The sequence below is a fragment of the Ambystoma mexicanum genome, chromosome 6q (assembly GCF_040938575.1).
Source record: "Ambystoma mexicanum isolate Mex_15411 chromosome 6q, UKY_AmexF1_1, whole genome shotgun sequence".
NCBI lineage: Eukaryota > Metazoa > Chordata > Amphibia > Caudata > Ambystomatidae > Ambystoma > Ambystoma mexicanum.
In genome coordinates, this window is record NC_090937.1 from 1626735110 (window position 1) to 1626740259 (window position 5150).

General features: G+C 49.9%; 1 non-coding gene across 1 annotated transcript; it reads left to right on the forward strand.

Annotated features, from left to right (window-relative positions):
- The first annotated feature begins 4519 nt into the window (after positions 1-4519).
- On the forward strand, positions 4520-4591 carry TRNAE-UUC (transfer RNA glutamic acid (anticodon UUC)). Its single transcript has one exon. It is a non-coding gene; the product is annotated as a tRNA-Glu (tRNA).
- The last annotated feature ends 559 nt before the right edge of the window (positions 4592-5150 follow it).

Here is a 5150-nt window from a genome sequence, read left to right on the forward strand (position 1 = left end):
TGGTAATTGAGTTGAGTTTCCAAACTGGCCCTTCCTTCCTTCCTTCCCATATCTGCCAGCTCGAGAAGGCTTGTTTTGTTGCACCTGGGAAGTAAAGTATCTATTTGCGAGAGAGAGAGAATGAGAGAGAGAGACAGAGAGAGAGAGACAGAGAGAGAAGGGGAAGGGGTGTTGGCAGTTAGGGTGTGAGCTAGAGAAATGAGGCCTGTCTGCAAAAGGCCATGGGAGTGCGTGGTTGCAGGTTGTTTGGCTTTGTAAGGCCTACTGCCCGCTTCACTCGAAACTGGGTCTAGGGTTGTCGGTTTGTAGGCTGTAAAAGCCCAGAAAAGCTCTTGTTCTCCAACCAGCAGAGTGGCGCAGCGGAAGCGTGCTGGGCCCATAACCCAGAGGTCGATGGATCGAAACCATCCTCTGCTAACTTTTTTCAAATTATGTTTTTGTGTCATGGCATTAGGGCACAAAGAGCTGTAAGTGCCTGGATGCAATGTCATTCCTTGAACTTGCTGCCTCGTTCCACTCTTGCGCTAAATAGGAGAGGGTCCCAGCCCAGCCAACAAAATGTACTGTTCAATCAAACCAAACTTAAAACCAAGCTCCTTTTTAAGGGGTCCCGGGGAAATGTTGGGCTGACCGGCAAGACCTCATGATGCGAACTGCTTCTGCGTCAAACGCAAGCTTTTTTCATTCCCAGCCAATGACTTATTCTTATTTCTAAGGGCCGCTCCATCAGATAGCCCAGACAGGCAGGTGTTGGTGGTATAGTGGTGAGCATAGCTGCCTTCCAAGCAGTTGACCCGGGTTCGATTCCCGGCCAACGCAGATCAAATCTTTAAATTGTTCAAAATGCATTTTTTGGAAATCAGACTCATGCTGAAAGCAAAGCTGACACACTTTTGCGTGAAAATCAAAACCCCATCCAGGAAAGGTTCTTGCATCCTAGTTTCTGCAACTGTCTATCGGTGAGGGGATTGAAGCGAGCAGGGCTCCTGGCCCCTCCCCGACAAAGCCCTGACGAAGGCCTGACAAAGGCCTATTCGCCTTGCCCTGACGGGCCTTGGTCCCAGCAGGCCACCGAGCACAGCACCTCAGCCTATTAGAGTGAGGTTTCAGGATCTCTCTCATCCTGTAAACCAACATACTGAAGAAGGTGAAACGTGTGGCTGCGCTCCTCACATGCTGAAGCAGCAGCAGCCCTTTCCCTAAAGCAAAGTTCCTTCATTCCTCCCTCCCATAACCCTTAGCAGGGGATTTATGGTAATTGAGTTGAGTTTCCAAACTGGCCCTTCCTTCCTTCCTTCCCATATCTGCCAGCTCGAGAAGGCTTGTTTTGTTGCACCTGGGAAGTAAAGTATCTATTTGCGAGAGAGAGAGAATGAGAGAGAGAGACAGAGAGAGAGAGACAGAGAGAGAAGGGGAAGGGGTGTTGGCAGTTAGGGTGTGAGCTAGAGAAATGAGGCCTGTCTGCAAAAGGCCATGGGATGGGAGTGCGTGGTTGCAGGTTGTTTGGCTTTGTAAGGCCTACTGCCCGCTTCACTCGAAACTGGGTCTAGGGTTGTCGGTTTGTAGGCTGTAAAAGCCCAGAAAAGCTCTTGTTCTCCAACCAGCAGAGTGGCGCAGCGGAAGCGTGCTGGGCCCATAACCCAGAGGTCGATGGATCGAAACCATCCTCTGCTAACTTTTTTCAAATTATGTTTTTGTGTCATGGCATTAGGGCACAAAGAGCTGTAAGTGCCTGGATGCAATGTCATTCCTTGAACTTGCTGCCTCGTTCCACTCTTGCGCTAAATAGGAGAGGGTCCCAGCCCAGCCAACAAAATGTACTGTTCAATCAAACCAAACTTAAAACCAAGCTCCTTTTTTAAGGGGTCCCGGGGAAATGTTGGGCTGACCGGCAAGACCTCATGATGCGAACTGCTTCTGCGTCAAACGCAAGCTTTTTTCATTCCCAGCCAATGACTTATTCTTATTTCTAAGGGCCGCTCCATCAGATAGCCCAGACAGGCAGGCGTTGGTGGTATAGTGGTGAGCATAGCTGCCTTCCAAGCAGTTGACCCGGGTTCGATTCCCGGCCAACGCAGATCAAATCTTTAAATTGTTCAAAATGCATTTTTTGGAAATCAGACTCATGCTGAAAGCAAAGCTGACACACTTTTCGTGAAAATCAAAACCCCATCCAGGAAAGGTTCTTGCATCCTAGTTTCTGCAACTGTCTATCGGTGAGGGGATTGAAGCGAGCAGGGCTCCTGGCCCCTCCCCGACAAAGCCCTGACGAAGGCCTGACAAAGGCCTATTCGCCTTGCCCTGGCGGGCCTTGGTCCCAGCAGGCCACCGAGCACAGCACCTCAGCCTATTAGAGTGAGGTTTCAGGATCTCTCTCATCCTGTAAACCAACATACTGAAGAAGGTGAAACGTGTGGCTGCGCTCCTCACATGCTGAAGCAGCAGCAGCCCTTTCCCTGAAGCAAAGTTCCTTCATTCCTCCCTCCCATAACCCTTAGCAGGGGATTTATGGTAATTGAGTTGAGTTTCCAAACTGGCCCTTCCTTCCTTCCTTCCCATATCTGCCAGCTCGAGAAGGCTTGTTTTGTTGCACCTGGGAAGTAAAGTATCTATTTGCGAGAGAGAGAGTATGAGAGAGAGAGACAGAGAGAGAGAGACAGAGAGAGAAGGGGAAGGGGTGTTGGCAGTTAGGGTGTGAGCTAGAGAAATGAGGCCTGTCTGCAAAAGGCCATGGGATGGGAGTGCGTGGTTGCAGGTTGTTTGGCTTTGTAAGGCCTACTGCCCGCTTCACTCGAAACTGGGTCTAGGGTTGTCGGTTTGTAGGCTGTAAAAGCCCAGAAAAACTCTTGTTCTCCAACCAGCAGAGTGGCGCAGCGGAAGCGTGCTGGGCCCATAACCCAGAGGTCGATGGATCGAAACCATCCTCTGCTAACTTTTTTCAAATTATGTTTTTGTGTCATGGCATTAGGGCACAAAGAGCTGTAAGTGCCTGGATGCAATGTCATTCCTTGAACTTGCTGCCTCGTTCCACTCTTGCGCTAAATAGGAGAGGGTCCCAGCCCAGCCAACAAAATGTACTGTTCAATCAAACCAAACTTAAAACCAAGCTCCTTTTTTAAGGGGTCCCGGGGAAATGTTGGGCTGACCGGCAAGACCTCATGATGCGAACTGCTTCTGCGTCAAACGCAAGCTTTTTTCATTCCCAGCCAATGACTTATTCTTATTTCTAAGGGCCGCTCCATCAGATAGCCCAGACAGGCAGGCGTTGGTGGTATAGTGGTGAGCATAGCTGCCTTCCAAGCAGTTGACCCGGGTTCGATTCCCGGCCAACGCAGATCAAATCTTTAAATTGTTCAAAATGCATTTTTTGGAAATCAGACTCATGCTGAAAGCAAAGCTGACACACTTTTCGTGAAAATCAAAACCCCATCCAGGAAAGGTTCTTGCATCCTAGTTTCTGCAACTGTCTATCGGTGAGGGGATTGAAGCGAGCAGGGCTCCTGGCCCCTCCCCGACAAAGCCCTGACGAAGGCCTGACAAAGGCCTATTCGCCTTGCCCTGACGGGCCTTGGTCCCAGCAGGCCACCGAGCACAGCACTTCAGCCTATTAGAGTGAGGTTTCAGGATCTCTCTCATCCTGTAAACCAACATACTGAAGAAGGTGAAACGTGTGGCTGCGCTCCTCACATGCTGAAGCAGCAGCAGCCCTTTCCCTGAAGCAAAGTTCCTTCATTCCTCCCTCCCATAACCCTTAGCAGGGGATTTATGGTAATTGAGTTGAGTTTCCAAACTGGCCCTTCCTTCCTTCCTTCCCATATCTGCCAGCTCGAGAAGGCTTGTTTTGTTGCACCTGGGAAGTAAAGTATCTATTTGCGAGAGAGAGAGAATGAGAGAGAGAGACAGAGAGAGAGAGACAGAGAGAGAAGGGGAAGGGGTGTTGGCAGTTAGGGTGTGAGCTAGAGAAATGAGGCCTGTCTGCAAAAGGCCATGGGATGGGAGTGCGTGGTTGCAGGTTGTTTGGCTTTGTAAGGCCTACTGCCCGCTTCACTCGAAACTGGGTCTAGGGTTGTCGGTTTGTAGGCTGTAAAAGCCCAGAAAAGCTCTTGTTCTCCAACCAGCAGAGTGGCGCAGCGGAAGCGTGCTGGGCCCATAACCCAGAGGTCGATGGATCGAAACCATCCTCTGCTAACTTTTTTCAAATTATGTTTTTGTGTCATGGCATTAGGGCACAAAGAGCTGTAAGTGCCTGGATGCAATGTCATTCCTTGAACTTGCTGCCTCGTTCCACTCTTGCGCTAAATAGGAGAGGGTCCCAGCCCAGCCAACAAAATGTACTGTTCAATCAAACCAAACTTAAAACCAAGCTCCTTTTTTAAGGGGTCCCGGGGAAATGTTGGGCTGACCGGCAAGACCTCATGATGCGAACTGCTTCTGCGTCAAACGCAAGCTTTTTTCATTCCCAGCCAATGACTTATTCTTATTTCTAAGGGCCGCTCCATCAGATAGCCCAGACAGGCAGGCGTTGGTGGTATAGTGATGAGCATAGCTGCCTTTCAAGCAGTTGACCCGGGTTCGATTCCCGGCCAACGCAGATCAAATCTTTAAATTGTTCAAAATGCATTTTTTGGAAATCAGACTCATGCTGAAAGCAAAGCTGACACACTTTTCGTGAAAATCAAAACCCCATCCAGGAAAGGTTCTTGCATCCTAGTTTCTGCAACTGTCTATCGGTGAGGGGATTGAAGCGAGCAGGGCTCCTGGCCCCTCCCCGACAAAGCCCTGACGAAGGCCTGACAAAGGCCTATTCGCCTTGCCCTGACGGGCCTTGGTCCCAGCAGGCCACCGAGCACAGCACCTCAGCCTATTAGAGTGAGGTTTCAGGATCTCTCTCATCCTGTAAACCAACATACTGAAGAAGGTGAAACGTGTGGCTGCGCTCCTCACATGCTGAAGCAGCAGCAGCCCTTTCCCTGAAGCAAAGTTCCTTCATTCCTCCCTCCCATAACCCTTAGCAGGGGATTTATGGTAATTGAGTTGAGTTTCCAAACTGGCCCTTCCTTCCTTCCTTCCCATATCTGCCAGCTCGAGAAGGCTTGTTTTGTTGCACCTGGGAAGTAAAGTATCTATTTGCGAGAGAGAGAGAATGAGAG